The following is a 17,351-nucleotide window of genomic DNA, read 5'->3' as shown; positions in this document are numbered from 1 at the left end:
TGTCACATGCTTTTCTGCATCTATTGAAATGATAATATAATTTTTATCTTTCAATTTGTTTATGTGGTGTATCACATTAATTGAGTCACAAACATTGAACCAAATTTGCATTCCAGTAATAAATCCCATTCGATCATATGTATGATCTTTTTAATGTCTTGCGGAATTTGATTTGCTAATATTTTTTTGAAGATTTTTATATCAATGTTCTTCAGGAGTATTGGCCTATTTTCTTATTTTGTAATGTCTTTGTCTGGTTTTGGAATAAGGGTAATGGTGGCCTTGTAAAATGAGATTGAGAGCCTTCCAACCTCTTGAATTTTTTGGAATACTTTGAGAAGTATAGGTATAATTTTTGTGTTGAATGTTTGGTAAAATTCACGTGTAAAGCCATTTGGTCCAGGACTCTTGTTTGTTAGAAGTTTTTTGATTACTAATTTAATTTAGTTAGTAATCAATCAGTTCAGATTTTCTTTCTTTTTGATTAAGTCTTGGAAGACTATGTTTCTAGAAATTTATCCATTTCTTCCAGATTGTACAATCTGTTGGCATATAATTGTTCATAGTATTTGCTTATAAACCTTTGTATTTCTGTGGTGTCAGCTGTCACTTCTTTCATTCTTAATTTTATTTATTTTGCTCCTTTATTTTTCTTTTTCTTGATAAATCTGGTTAAAAGTTTATCAATTTTTTTTTATCATTTCAAGGAAACAGCTCTTGGTTTCATTTATCTTTTGTACTTTTTTAGACTCTATTTCATTTATTTCTGCTCTGATCTTTACTATTTCCTTCCTTTTATTCATTTTGTGCTTTGGTTGCTGTTCTTTTCCTAGATCCTTTAGGTGTAATATTAGATTGTTTATTTGAGATATTTTTGTTTCTTAAGGTAAATCTGTATTGCCATGAATTTCTCAAGACTGCTTTCACTGTATCCTATAGATTTTGGTTTATTTTCATTAGTCTCGAGATATCTTTTAATTTTTACTTTGATCCCATTCTTAAAATATTCATAGCTTAGTAAGATATTATTTAGCCTCCATGTGTTTGTGTGTTTTTCAGTTTTCTTGTAATTGATTTCTAGTTTCATACCATTGTGGTCAAAGAAGACACTTGATATTTCAATCTTTTTAAATTTATTAGGCTTCTTTTGTGACCTAACATGTGCTCTATCTTGAAAAATATTTCATGTGCAATTTAGAAGACTGTAAATACTGCTGCTTTGGGGTTAAATGCTCTAAAAATATCACTTAAATCCATCTAGTCTAGTGTGTCATTTAAGGCCACTACTTCCTTGTTGATTTACTGTTTGAAAGATTTGTTCATTGTATTGATGGGATGTTAAAGTCCACTGCTATGACTTCATTACTGTCAATCACTTTATATAATTTAGTGCTCCTATCTTGGGTGGACAAATGCTTATTAGGATTGTATCCTCTTGTTGGATTGATCCCTTTAGTATTATGAAATGTCTTTCTTTGTCTTTTATTATAAACTTTGTTTCAAAGTCTATTTTGTCTGATATAAATATTGCTACTCCAGCTTTTGTGTGTGTTTCCAATTGCATAAAAAAATTTTTTTTCCATCCTTTTACTTTCAGCCTATGTGTGTCTTTTGATCTGAAGTGGGTCTCTTATAGACAGCATATGTGTGGTCTAGGTTTCTTATCAATTCAGCTACTCTGGGTCTTTTGATTGAAGCATTTAATCCATTTAGACATAAAATGATTATTGATAGATATGTAGTTTTTGCCATTATATTTTTCATATTTACAGTCTTCCCCACCTTCCATTTTTTTAAAGAAGTCCCTTTACCCTTCTTATACTACTGGTTTGGTGGTTATACATTCCTTTAGCTTTTTCTTGTCTGGTAAGCTCTTTATCTCTCATTCAGCTTTACATAATTGCCTTGCTTGATAGAGTAGTCTTGGTTGTAGGTTGTTCTTCATCACTTTGGATATTTCATGCCAGTCCCTCTGGCCTGCAAAGTTTCTGTTGAGAAATCCACTGACTCTTATAAGTAACTAGTTGTAAGTAACTAGTTGCCTTTCTCTTGCTTCTTTAGGATCCCCTATTTATCTTTAATCTTTGTTATTTTGATTATAATGTGTCTTGGTATGAGCTCTTTTTTGGGTTCATCTCACTTTGGACTCTACTTTTTCTGGATTTTATGTCTGCATCATTCGCCAGGTTAGAAAAGTCATTATTTCTCTAAATAGGTTCTCAATTCTTTGTTCTCTCTTCTCCTTCTAGTATCTCTATGATGCGAATATTTTTATGTTTGATGTTGTCGCAGAACTCCTTTAAACTACCCTAATTTTTTAAAATTCTTTTTTATTTTTATTGTTCTGATTGGGTGTTCTCTGTTATCTTATATGTCAAATTGCTGATTCTATCCTCTGCTTCATCTTATTTGATTTTAAGTCTATCTAGTGTATTCTTCATTTCAGTTTTTGTAGTCTTTATTTCTGACTTGCTATTTTTTGGGGTCTATGTATTTTTTTATGCTTTCTTTCTCTTGGTTGAAATTCTCATTAAGTTCCTTGAGCATCCTTATAACTTATAGTGTTTTGAATTCTGTATCTGGCAGGTGCTTGCCTTCATTTCATTTGTCCCCTCCCTGGAGTTTTGTCCTCTTCTTTTGTTGGAGACATGTTTCTTTATTTCTTCATTTTGGCTGCATCTCTGTATTTGTTTCTATTCATTAGGGAGATCTGCTACATCTCCCAACCTTGGCTGTGTGGCCTTATTTAATAGATGCACTGAATGGCCCAGTGGCATAGTCTCCTTGGTCACTTAAGGTGGTTGTTCTAAGAGTGTCTCTTCTGTGGGTTGTTTATACCCTTTTGCTATAGTTGAACCTTGTTTTCTTCTAACAAGTCAGTTGGTGAGAATCACTCTCAGGGTGGCTGGCTGTGAGAATTGGCCATGCCCATAGCCTACGAGCTTCTTTGTGGGGGATGACCTCACAGAGTGGAGTTTATCCTAGCAAACTAGTGTGCCTATTGAGACCACCCTTTGGAAGTATCAATTGTGTGGCTAATTAGGTAGTGTGCTGTTGTGGTCTGAAGCCAGCTCTCAGGTGTGTTTGTTTTGAGGCCTCTTAGGAGGGGCTTACATTCAGGCCTAGTTCAACTGCTGCCTAGCCTAGGGCTACCTAGTAGTAACTACAAAGCTACCCACAGTGGATCACTACTTGTGCTGGTTCTGGCAGCATATGCAAGAGGCCACACTGCGATCCAAGACTGACTGCCACCAAGCCTGGGGTAGCTCAGCTAAAGGCTCAGGGGTCCTCAATGCCTGACACTGCCTGCTGATTGTCTGTAAAACTTAGCCACTGAAAGACCCTCCAACTATATGTGAGTTGTTTGGGGTGGGGTCTCAGGGAGTCACCAGGGTGAGGTGAATGGTGTTTACCAGGTTAATACAGCTTCAGATTTGGCCACAATGCTAATTCTGGCACTACTCAGAATAGTCTCAGAGCCCACTGAGACCAGGCTCTGCATACCTCTGGCCCACAGTCTCCTGGAAGTTATCTAAATAAGATTTCAGCACATGTCAGGTATGGTTACCTGCCACTGAATGTGTCTCTGGTGATGCCCAACCCATGGACAACTGTTTGCTGCTGAAAGAGCCTGCTGTGCTGTGTGTGGTGGGGATGGTTACAAGACCATCAAAAGCACCTTCAAAGGTATGCAAACTGGGTTGGGCAGAGACACAGGGAGTGACCAGGATGAAGTGAATGGAGTTCACTAGGCCAAAATAAATTCAAATTTGGTGATATGTGGGAAGGGTTCAACACAGGAAAGATGGAACTCATTTGTAGGTTGCATGGGAGGAGGACTTGACACAAAGATAATGGCAGTTGTCCCTCCAGCCTTCACCCTAGAGCCACACAACTCAATTCTTCATTGTATGTCTCTGATGCTTTGTGAGTCACTTTCCCTCTGTCCCTCCACTGGAACTCAGAGTAAGTACCTGGGAGTCTGTGTGTGGGCTTTTTAAGAGGATATCTTGGTATCCATAAGTCTTCTATATCACCTTGATGGACAGAATTCCTGCTGATTTTCACAGCCAGGTGTTGTGGTGACTCTTTTCCTTGCAATGGAACCCTGAGCTTGGGAGATTGGTGTGAGGCTGAGGTCCCTCACTTCTCCAGGGGTAACTCCTCAAATGAAATATCCTCCTTATGCTCAACCACCACATATGGGTGTATAATCTGCTCGTTTTATGTGTCTGCCACTACTACAAGTCTCCATGTGGCCTCTTCTTTATAACCTTAGTTATAGGACTTCTGTTCAGCTAGTCTTCAGATGATTCTACAGGTTGATTGTTCTATAATTTAGTTGTAATTTTAATGTGGTAATGGGAGGAGGCAAGCACAGCATTTATCGATTTCACTATCTTGCCCAGAACTGCAGCCAATTTTTTTCATAGCAACCATCTGAATACCAGCAGTGCTCATATGTCAAAAATCCTTTTCTTTTCATACATGGCATAGAGGAAACACACACACACACACACACACACACACACACACACACACACACAATGAATTGGTCTTTTAATAAGGTGTGGTTAAGTAATGCCTACAGGAGGCTAAAGGAAGAGGGAAAACATAGTCTGTAAGAATTCTATTCTAAGCAAGAAAACCAGACCACCTTGCCTGATGAGTTTGGGTAGTGCCAGAACCAACAGGTCAGAAAATAAAGATTTGCTGAGGTATAAAAAAAATGAGAGGGGAATAGTTTTTTTTAACTATGAAGAGTCACAAGTCAGCCTAAGAGCACAGAGGCAGTGCCGATATTTTTAGAAAAGTCTTTTAATGATTTCACTCTTTTTTCTAATCAAGGACAATAGGGAATGAGGGAGGTGATTTGAGGTTGACAATGAGAAGAGGAAGAAGCTGAATATTAGCTTTAAAAGTAATGGCTTTTTGATTAAAGAAATTGTATTATTTTGATATATAATTGATTTTTTAAACCAGCCTCATGAAACAATAGCTATGCCATTAAGTTTTTTCTACAATTGGAACTAAAATGTTATTTATTCATTCTTTTCACAATCAAAATTAAAACTTTGAAGTCAAATACCAACCCGAATGATAAACAAAAGATATTTTAACAGTGAAAAAAATGCCTTTAAAAGTAACATTTTTCAATGTTGAATTGTTTCAAAATTAAATTTATGGACCATTCATTTATTCCAAAAGTTCAGGGTCACTGTAATGTCTTAGTATATCATATGATTTTGGAATTTAGACATGGCAATTTTCCTACTCTTGCATTAATTGTATAATTGGTAAGTTTAAGTATTAAATATAAAATATTATTTATCTGAATTTAAAAATATATTTTGAAATATCATTTGCTGGTAATTATGCTCTTTGAAGTAGAAAAAGATTGAAATATGTATGAAAGGTTTTAAAACAAAAAGCAAAAATCTCTTTGTCTAGTTACGAAAAAGGATAGACGCTTGATATAAATTGTCAGCTTCCTGACTCTAATTGGTCTAAGTAGAAAATAAATAAAAAGAAAGAAGAAAGAAAGACAGAAAGAAAGACAGAAAGAAAGACGAAAGAAAGAAAGAAAGAAAGAAAGAAAGAAAGAAAGAAAGAAAGAAAGAAAGAAAGAAAGGAGGGAGGGAGGGAGGGAGGGAGGGAGGGAGGGAGCGAGGGAGGGAGGTTGAGTCTGAGGCTGCTTCTTTCCTCTCCTCACTCCATCATCCTCCCACCCTCCCTCCCTCCTCCCTCCCTCCCTCCCTCAACCTCCCTGCCTCCCTCCCGCTTTCTTCTTTCTTTCTTTTCTTTCTCTCTTCTCTCTCTCCTTCCTTTCTTTCTTTCTCTCTCTCCTCCTTTCTCTCTCTCCTCTCTCTCTCTCTCTTCTCTCTCTTCTCTCTCTCTCTCCTCCCTCCCCTCCCTCCCTCCCTCCCTCCCCCTCCCTCCCTCCCTCCTCCCTCCCTTCCCTCCCTCCCTCCCTTCCGTAGACTTAAGTAAGAAAACCACCCACTGATATTGCCCAAAGGAAAACAGTTCTTATCCTCCTATTAGGTGAGCATCAGATTGTATGCAAATCATCTCAGTTTTCTTGCCTGGCAAGTTAATATCTCTATATATGTTCTACCTCCCTTGAAAAAAAGATCCGGAAACAAGTTAGAAACATATATAAAAGTACACTGTAAAATAGAATTCTACCAATAGAAAAATCTATTATTATTATTTGATTTAATGACTCATATGAATTGTGTTCACAATGGTTTCACTGGCAGCTTTGTAACATTTTTCCTGGTTCTAAGCCCTTTTTCACTTGGATTTTTTATAGTCTTGGTTTTTATGGAAGAAAAATTCTGACTCTAGATGAAGTGAGATGTAAATTTGGATTTTTAACTGTTTTTCCCAGAATAGAATTGGCCTCTCCTAAACATCAGTCCAGTTCCTTAAAAATAAATGACAATTCTTCTGTAATTAGATTCAATCACTGTAATAGGCAACAGAATAATTCGTAATATGGTGTTTTTATTAAAATAATTTGTAATATGGCATTTTTATCTAATTCTTGATTTTTTTTCTCAAACTAGGGACAAAAGTTGCTATAAAAGGTCAGATATTTTTGTAAGATATTAAATCAAAGAAAAAAAGAACAAAACTAGGCCAATAAAAAGCCTGATGATATCTAGAGAACAAAGGAGGAAATAAACCAACCAAACAAAATAAAGTGACATGGAACATGGTAAAAATGAAGTTTTATTATTGTCTCTGTGTTTTTTCTCTTTATGTATCTCTTTTTATCTATGTGGGAAAGGTCTCTTAATCCATGTTTAAATTTTTATTATGGTGACCTTTTGATGGTGAGCAATGTCTTTGCATCATGTGATATCAGAAATTGAGGTTAAGGAGTACTTTTGAGGCTGTGGCAGTAGTTGTGTGATACAGAGGAGTGGCTGAGGAAATAAAAGAAGAGCCATATTACTCACATCCTCTACCACCTTTATTGAGGTTCTGGTGTCCCTCCTGAACTCTGTTTCTGATGTAAAAATTCACTATTGCAAAAGTTGTGAAATGAGTCACAAATAGACATAAGTACCCTGGAGAATCCAGATTACATTTTAGTGAAAATTCTTAAGTGTTAAATAAATTAATCTTTATGTATTGATGAGGTACTTTGTATGATCTGAGACCTGAGACAAACCATGTAGTCTGGAGCTTCTTTGTCTATTCAAAGGAAGAAAACTAATTCATTCTAATGAGTATTTCGGACGCTTGGAGCAAGCTCTTTTAGAATTTGTTCATAGTATCAATTTGATAAGGTTAAGACAGCCATTGCAAAGCAAATAATTCTGCCCGCCATTCTCTCAGGTTCCAATTTGGGTTTTCCCTATTAGTTGAAACTTAACAACAAAATCTTTTTGATTTCCTTAACACTTTATTCCACTGCAAATGTAGTTAATAATAGTAGTTTAAAATGTATTATTATGATGTCGTTATTGTTATCAATTTTCCAACATACTATGACAACTTTAAGAGCAAGTGATATTTTTTATCAATTTCTTTTGTATTTTTCTTTACAATCTGGGTTTTTATGGCAGAAACATTTTGGCTCTACATAAAGTTTCCCCAACACCTAGCAACGCACCTGCTGTGACATTAGAAGGTAAGTCAATGTTTGCTGACAGTGAATAAACCCTTAGAGGATTTGGTAAATATTTACCACATGTACTATATACCAGGTTAATATATCAGATGTCCATAGAGGAGGTCTATTTATATTTTTATATTTAGTATCTTATATGTGAAATAAGGGTTTTAAACCTGCTGTACCTACTACACAGAGGTGGCCTGAAAACCAAAAGAGAAATCTAAAAGAAAGTTCGTTGAAAAATAAAAGTGTTCAAAAATAAAATACTTTACTGTTAGTAATTATGTGACCATGGTCTGAATCATACTTATGTCCTCCAAAACATAATTTCATATGCCAAAGTCAATTCCCATAGATATTGATTCTTTTCCAGAGAGTACTGTGTTAAAGAGATTTTAATCTATTTTCTGTTCTCATCTATATCATTTATTCTAAATGGCAAGTATATGACTGAGCTACTTGCCTATTTAATCATTTGGAAATGGTGGATGGTCTTTTAAAACAAATTTACAAGTCAAATAATGGTTACTAAATGTGATACCACAGGAAGACTCTGAGAAAATATAAAAATAAAAGGGTAATAAATGCCAAACATTGTTGAAACAAAGAGCATTTTAAAATAATACAAGGAAAAAGGAATACCATGATGTGATGTTTTAATAGTGTCGATATGCGAAACATCTGAACCTGTAAATAAATTTTATGTTTATTTGAGCCAAAATTGATGACAATTGCCAGGAAGCAAGATTCTCAAATGCTCCAGAGAACAACAGTTTTGTAAATTTTTTTAATGTATTTGAAATTAAGGAGACAAAGTAAGTAAGGCAGGGACTGGATTACAAAGGTTAGTGCTCTCTCGAGGGTGGTTACGCCTACAAAGAGTGTTACTTCTGGTATTTTAAAGATGTGTTAACCTAGATGCACAAGAGCAGTAGACAGAGTTGGCTTAAAAACCTTATACTAAAGAAGTTATAGGCCTGGGTCATGACTACCCACAATGACCTGCCCAGTTAAGGATTTATGATTTATTACAACACCCCTTTTCATTCATAAGAGAAAGCCTATAAAGAATGGTAAGTAAAACACTAGATGGCAAAAGTACAAGAAAACGAAATGATATTTTATTTCTTAGAGAAGTAATTTACTTAATAACTTAACAATAGCCTAATACATGCCAAATACTCAAGGAATGTATTCTGAATATTAGTCTATTGAGGGAAACAATTAATAAACTAGAATTTGTAGATGTAAAGGGTTCTACAGAAAGTAACTTCATAGGATGATCTGATTATAAATTCCTAACTCATAGGTCATGGTGTGTAGTCAACCCCAAGGCATCTTTTACTGTTTTAGTAAAAGACTTATCTTTGCTTTAACCAAGCTCGGTCCGTTGTTTCTGTTCACCTAGGTCAATCAACCTTTGAAATAAACTTAACTGCCCTGAAGAGAGCACATAAACTTGTTAACTGTCCTGCAATTCAATCCCTGTCTTGCTTTCTCCCACCTTCATGTAATCTTCCTTACATTTCTTCCTTGATTTCAAATGCATAAAAAAACTGCAAAACTGTCATTTTCCAGAGCATGTATGATTTTGCTTCCTAATAATTATTGTCAGTTTTGGTTCAAATAAACTTTTACAAAAATTTTCTGTAGGTTTGGATGTTTCTTACATTGACAAATTAAGCAATAGCATTTCTCCACCTCAGGTTATGCTCAAAACTGTTCATTGTCTGAGAACAAGAAGAAGGAAGGGATCAGTCCAGAATAGATGAACAACCCAAGACATAAGTAGATCAAAGAGGAAGAAATTAACAAATCTAGGGATAGATGACAGGGAAACTGAGTGAAACTCATGAGTAAATCTACACAGGGGAATAAAAGAGGAATACTACTACTTTTGTTTTCAGACTCTCGAAAGCAGCTATAAGTATTATTTTAGTATTATTTTTAATGATAAACATTTACTCGTGCCCCAGGTCATAACTTTTAGAGGGCACTAGTTCACTAATATCCACTGGAGATGAGACTGGCCTGTGGGGCTGTGATATAAATAAAATGTGTGATTTTTTTCATGGGTCATTCAAAATATGACTTTTTCTCCAGATGCAAGTGAGTTAAGTGTTTTACTGGTGCCTATTTTTTCATTATATTGATTCTTTAAGGAATCTATGAAGGAAAGAAATTTAAAGCAGTATGAGTTAGGGTGCTGCTAGAAAGAGGAACTTAAAATTCTTTAGTAATATTAAAAAAAAAGTTCTTTAGCACCCTCCCAAGAAGAAAACAATAGTCTTAATTTCTTTTTTTTTTTTTTTTAATGTATTGATTTCTATCAGGGTTTTAAAGTAAACTGATAGGAAGGTTACAGCTAACACACCCTGACCACTAGGCTCAGAGAGAAAAATTTCCCCTAATTTTATGCTCAGTCACCTTTTCTAAAGTGGATTTAGTTCAAGGTAACAACCTCCTTCTTGTCTCCTCCAAATGCGTACATGGCAGATGAGGGGTGTTGAACTCACCATGTCCTTAACAGTAGCACTTCCCCTGAATGTTCAGCCTTGCAGAGTTCCCCTGAAAATAAATCTAAAAAGTTCTGGCCAAGAGTTTTTGGCTCTGAACTAGCAAGAGACTATTTCTTAATTCTTTTTTTTTTTTTTTTCAAACTAAGGTCTAAAGAATTTTGAATTCTCAAGAGGTTCCAATATCTTTCATTTGTTCTGTGTGCAGAAAAACAGTTTGAAGTAAATGAGGGTTCCTTTTTTCATGTCACTATATGGAATATATTACCTTAGAGGAAGGATCTAAGCAGAGTTGTCACATGTACTCTAAAATTATATGAATAATTGAAACTTTTTTCTTTGGGCATGCTATGCTTTTTTTGTAAAGTGCCAGAGACTGATGGGGAAATCTATTCAAAGGATTTTGATGTAATTTGTTTACTGACAATGTTTCTTGCTTAAAAAAAGAAAGGAATAAGTGTCCAGAGATGGAGGGGGCAGTTATTTAGTTGGTTGTAAATTGTTCCTGATCAAAAACAAATTGGTATTTGGGAAACGCAAATCAAAATAACTATGAAATACCACTTCACATCCATTAAGATGGTTATTAGGTTATTATTATTTTTTTAAGTAAGAAATAAGTGTTGGTATGGATGTGGATAAATTGGAATTCGTGCATGGCTGATGGTCATGTAATAGAACAGTCTCTATGGAAAAAGTATAGCAGTTTCTCAAAATATTAAATGTAGATTTGCTATATGATCTGGGAATTTCACTTCTGGGTATATACCCAAAATGATTGAAAGAAGGGATCCCTACAGATATGTAGTTACCTACTTTCATAGCAGCATTATTCATAATAGCCAGAATAATTCAAATGTCCTTTGACAGATCAATAGATAAGCACAATGTGGTATATACATATGATGGAATATTATTCAGCTTTAAAGGAAGAGAATTCTGACACCTCTACAAAATGGGCGAAACTTAAAGATATTATACTAAGTGATACAAGCAAGATACAAAACAACAAATATTGAATGATTCTACTTATACAAAGTACCTAACATAGATTTAAAGATTTACAGAAACAGGGCAAGGTGGAATGAGGAGTTATTTAATGAGTACAGAATTTTAGTTTGGGAAGATAAAATATCCTGAAGGTATATGATGATGATGATTGAACTATAATGTGAATTTACTTAATGCCACTGACTTTACACCTAAAAATGGTCAAATGGTAAATTTTATGTTTTTATACAAAAAGAAATTGATAGCTCACAAATAGCAGAAGCTCTATCCATTGCCATTTATTTACCATGTCACCCTCAGGAATGCTCAGATATTATGTCCTCATGTGCATTATCTTCCACTAAGAGCAAAATTGTGCAAGAGCCTAATTTTGAACATTTATGAGAAAAAGGAAGCTATTAAAGTTACTTTGCATTATTTTTGGTGTATATATCCACAAGTTTCTCTAGGGTTTGCTCCTGAGAGTTCAATTGCTAATTCTGAGAGTTTATTTTCAAATTTATTATATAATAAACAGTTTCACCAGGCACTTGTTTAAATATCAAAGAGCAGTAATAAGAATTATTTACCTCCTGGTCAATATTATAGTATGTAATAGTGTATTATAGAGCTTTAATTTACATTTCACTGATTATTAGTAGATTCATCGCATTTATATATCATATATGCTTATACCACATATAACGTTGAACATCTTTTCATGTACCTGTTTGCTATACATATGTCTTCCTTGGAAAATATCTATTCTGGGCCTCTGTTCGTTTTTAACTCAAAAAGTTTGCTTGGCTTTTTTTCCTTGCTATTAAATTGTATGAATTTGGATTTTAGCACCTTCTTTATTCAACATATTGGTTGCCATTTTATTTTGTTGATTATTTATTTTGCTGTGCAGAAGATTTTTTTAATCTAGTCCTGCTTGTTGATTTTTGCTTTTGTTGCTTATACTTTTGGTGTTATATCAAAAATAATCATTGTCAAGACTAATGTCAAAAAACGTTTTTCTTAAGTTTTCTTCCAAGAGTCTTATGGTTTCAGGTCTTCCATTTAAGTCCTTAATCCATTTTAAATTACGTTTTGTGACCGATGTAAAATAGTGGTCTAGTTTAATTATTTCGCATATGAATATCCAGTTTTCTCAATACTGTTTGTTAGAGAGACTGTTCTTTCCCCATTGAGTGTCCTTGGTATCCTTGTCAAACATTAGTTGACTCTATATGTGTGGGTTTATTTCTGGGCTCTCAGTTTTGCTCCATTGAACTATATATCTGTGTTTAGGCCAATAGAATATTGTTTTAATTAGTATATATTTGTAATAAAATTAAAAATAAAAAAAAATTGATGCTTACAGCTTTGTTTTATGACCACAAAATAGCTCTGGCTAACCAGAGTATTTTGTATTTCTATATACATTTTGGGATAGTATTTTTCTATTCCTGTGAAAAATATTATTGGGATTTTGATAGAGATTACACTAAAACTAGAGATGGTTTTGGGTAGTATGAAAATACTACCCAATACAGAAAATATTAATTATTCTTATCTTTGAACACAGGACATATATCTATTTGTGTCTTCTTCAATTTCTTTCATCAAAATCTTATAGTTTTTAGTGACAAATCTCTTTTCTCCGTAGTTAAATTTAATCCTAAGTATTTTGTTGTGAATGGTTTTTTTTTCTTTTTCAGGTATTACATTTTTAACATATATAAACACAACTGATATCTGTATGTTAATTTTGTATCCTAAAAATTTACTGAATTAATTGATTAGTTTTAAAAGTTTTTGGTGGTATCTTTAGAATTTTCTACATTTAAGATTAAAACCTCTACAAAGAAAATTGTACTTCTTCCTCTACAATTTGAATGCCTTTTGTACCTTTCTTCTATGTCTTACCTAATTAATCAGGCTAAAAATTCCAGGACTACATTAAATAGGATGGTGAGAGAGGACATCCATGTTCTGTTCCTGATCTTAGAGGAAAAGCTTTCTACCTTTCACTATTAGTATGATATTAGCTGTGGGCTTGTTATAGATGGCATTTATTATGTTGAGCTAAGTTCCTTCTATACCTAATTTGTTGAGAGTTTTTATCATGAAAGAAGGTTGATTTTGTCAAATGTATTTTTCTACATCTATTGAGATTATCATATATTTTTATATTTTTTGCTATTAATGTGGTATATCACATTTATTGATTTGCATATTTTGAACTGTTCTTGCATCTCAAACTTAAATCCTGCTTGATCAGGGTGTATAATTCTTTACATGTGCTGTTGAAATTTTTGTGCTAATATTTTTTTGAGAACTTTTGCATCTGCATTCATCAGAGATATTAGTCTTGTTTGATTTTCTTGTAGTATCTGTATCTGGCTATTTTTCTATTTTTATAGAAAAGTTTGAGGAGGTTCAACATTATTTTTGTTTAAATTAATGTTATTTGGTAGAATTAATTTTGCTTGGTAGAATTCACCAATGATCCAATCTGAAACTAGCTTTTCTTTGTGATCTTGGCTCAAAGACTTGTTTTGTGACCTAATATACAATCTATCCTGCAGAAAATTCTGTGTACACTTGAGAAGAATGTGTTATTGGATTCTGTTATTGGATAGAATGTTCTGTATATGCTCATTAGCTTAATTTAGTCAAAGTTATGCTTCAAGTCCAATGTTTTGTTATTGATTTTGTGTTTGGATTATCTATCCACATTTGAAAGTAGAACAGTGAAGTCTCTTACGATTATTGTATTTTTTTCTAGTTCTCTTTTCAGATCTGTTAGCATTTACTTTCAATATTTAAGTGTTTTGAAGTTGAGTACATATGTATTTACATTTACTACATATTGTTCATGAATTGACATTTTTATTATTATGTAATAATCTTTTTTCTCATTACAGTTTTGAATTAAGTTTTGTCTAAATGACAAAATAAAATAATTTTGTCTAAATTATGTAAATATAGCTATCCCTTTTGTTCTTTATTTGTATGGAATTTTTTTTCCATTCCTTCACTTAGGGCCTCTGTGTATCCTTGAAACTGAAGTGAGTCTCTTGTAGACAGCATGTATTTCAGCCATTCTATGCCTTTTGATTGGATAATTTAATTCTCACATTGCAGTAATTGTTGATAGGTATGAACTTACTAATACCGTCTTATTGTTTTCTGGGTGTGTTGTAGCTTTCTGGTCCCTTTTTTCCTCTCTTGCTGTTTTTCTTTGTGAATTTATAATGTTTTGTAGTAGTATGCTTTAATTTCCTTCTCTTTATCTTTTGTTTATCTACTGTTGGTTTTTCCTTTGTTCTATTGGTGAAGCTTACGCAGAACCTCATAAATATAGCAATATTTAAAGCAGATAAAAAATTAATTCAATGGAATAAAAATCTTTATGTTTTTACTCCTCCCCCTCCAAATTCCATATTTTGAAGTCACAATTTACCTCATTTTATATTGTGTATCCATTAACAAATTACTGCAGCTATAGCAATTTTAATACTTTTTCTTTTAATTTTTATACTAGAGTTAAGTGAATAATGCACCATAATTCAGTATTAGAATATTTTGAATTTGACTACACAATATTACTAGTATGTTTTATATGTTTACAAGTTACTTAGTAGCACCCATTTATTTCAGCTTGCAGAACATTTTGCAGCATTTATTGTAAGGCATGCCTCATTATAATGAACTTACTAGATTTTGTCTTTTCTGGAAAAATCTTTAACTCACCTTCATTTCTAAAGGACACCTTAGCTGGGTGAAACATTCTTGGTTAGTAGTTTTTTTTTTTCCTTCAACATTTAGAATATATTATTTCTCTATCTCCTGGCTTGCAAAGTTTCTTTTGAGAAATTTGCTAATAGAATTAAGGGAGGTTCTTTGGATGTATTTTTTTTTCTTTTGATGAATTTGAATTTTTTTAAAATTTTTTGAAACAGTTTTGTTATAATATATCTTGGAGAAGATCATTTTGGTTTGCAATTTTGGGGTGACTTATTAGCTTCATGAGCAGGATGTTTAAATCCCTCCCCAAATACGGAAAATTGTCAGTTATTATTTCTTTAAATAAGCTTTCTATTTTTTCTCCTTCTTGTCTCCTCCGAAGACCTTGATAATACATAAGTTATTTCATTTATTAGTATCGTATTTCATAGTTCACATAGACTTTTTTTTACCTTTTTAACTCTTGATTTTTTCTTTTCTCTGATTGGATGACTTCAAGTAATCTGTTAGTAGTTTACTAATTCTTCCTTTTGCAATTTTGGAGTCTGATATTTAAGCTCTCTAATGAATTCTTCAGTTTAGTTAATGTCTTCTTCAACTCTATGATTTGTTTGTTTTTTATTTTATTTTTATCTTGAAGTTAAATATTTTAAAATTGTTTTTAAAAGGTTACTTATACAAAGTAGCATTTTAAAATAAATAATTTTGCAATTCAAATGTCTGGTAGTGTTGCCCTCGCTTTAGTCAGCAAATGTTTATTGTGTGTCTGTCACTTGCCAGACACATATATGAAGCATTTTTTCTCCTTTCTTTCCAGTGGGGGGAAGTCCTTCTTCCAGGTAAACTTCCAGTGGCTCTCTCTCAGGCTGGCTTCTGTTTTCTGACACTCTAATCAATAGTAAATAGTCCAGCTTGTCTCATCCATTCAAGATCTTCCTTGGCAATAGAACTGCACAAAGCTTTGGCTATTACAAAGCATTTTGCTCCAGCCTACAATGACCTCCTGCCTTGGAGACTCTGTAGGTTGCATTATGTTTTCCAAATCAGTCAAGGAAGTGAAAAGGGAACGTCAACATTCACCTTTCCTGTATCAAAGCAGAATATCAATTCCATTTTTTATTCCTCCATTTTCATGTTTGTAAACAACTGCTTCTGCTTTTGTACTCTTTATACTTTTACCTTTATTTGTACTGAAGGCTATCCTTTGCTTATGATTCTACTAAGGTTCAATTAGCTGTTTTTCTTGTCTTTTTTTTAAAATAGAATAGTTACACTTCTACAAAAGTTCTGCATAAATTCTTTTTCAGCAGCACCATACTGTCATGTCAATAACCTTTCTAGCAGCTGAATAAACTGCATATGATCTTGATCTGACAGTTTTTCTACTAATATTTCTTCTAATCCCTCCTTAAATACCCATCATGTCTTCGGTTTTAGCTTTTTCTGAAAATACGCCTTTGGCTCACAACTGATTTTGATATTTTTCTACATCAAGCAGTTTTTTATATGTGTCATGCATTAATTAATAATATGATTGCTTGCTAGTATAAAAAAAGAGATGAAATGGGCAGCCATCTTCTCCCTACTGTTTTGCTCTTCGTTTTGAGGGCAGGGCGGGAGATGTCTTTTCAGTATACTTCATTATTTTCCTGGCTTGCTGCTCAAATAAAACACTAGGTGGGGAAAAATAAGCAATAGCTCTATCAATAATATCTTCTGTAAAAGTTTCTGGATCTTTTTCTCTCCTGTTGTCTAAAAGTCTCTTTCCTATGTTGAACTCCTCAATCTGCTTTTCACATAAGGCTGCAACATTTTTCTTTGTTTTTAGAATTGTGTTATATCTTAGCCTTAGTATCCGGGATCCAGAATCTGTTTGCAACTCAGCAGCTATGGCTTCCCAGAGGCCTTGTCTTGGGACCATACTAACCGCTCCCCTAAGAATGAGATAGTAGGAAACTGTGGCACTGCAACACACACAGGGCGCTTCCATATTGACTGTAGAGCTTCTGTTTTGTTTTGTTTTGTTAATGGATTATGTTTTTTTCTTAAATTCATTTGGTTTATGCATTGTTTTACTAATTTTACTCAGTTGTCTGTGTTTTCTTATAATTTACAAAATTTCTTTAAGAGGATTATCTTAATTATTTGTCAGATTGTTCATAGATTTCCATTTCTTTAGAATCATTTATTGGAACTTTATTAGTTTCCTTTGGTAGTGTAATGTTTCCTTGATTATTCATGATCCTTATGGCTTACATTGGTCCATTTGCATTTGAGATAGTAGGCCCCTCTTCCAATCTTTACAGACTAGCTTTGGCAGGCAAAGTCCTTCACTATTCAGCCCATCCTGAGATTCTGGGTAGACTATTAGGGTAGTATCTGGAGGTAGGCTTGCTGCTAAAGTTCATGGGTGGAAAGGTCTAGTAACTGCATCAAAAGATGGATAGGCATGGTACGCAGGTCCATGGGTGACAAGT

The 17,351-nt window shown here is 33.7% G+C and overlaps 1 pseudogene; it reads right to left on the bottom strand.

Annotated features, from left to right (window-relative positions):
* Positions 1–15,762: 15,762 nt before the first annotated feature.
* On the bottom strand, positions 15,763–16,864 carry LOC107518180 (annotated as a pseudogene).
* Between the last annotated feature and the right edge of the window lie 487 nt (positions 16,865–17,351).

This window comes from Rousettus aegyptiacus, unplaced genomic scaffold, assembly GCF_014176215.1.
Source record: "Rousettus aegyptiacus isolate mRouAeg1 unplaced genomic scaffold, mRouAeg1.p scaffold_m13_p_10, whole genome shotgun sequence".
Classification (NCBI taxonomy): domain Eukaryota; kingdom Metazoa; phylum Chordata; class Mammalia; order Chiroptera; family Pteropodidae; genus Rousettus; species Rousettus aegyptiacus.
This window is presented reverse-complemented; position numbering and strand designations above follow the sequence as displayed.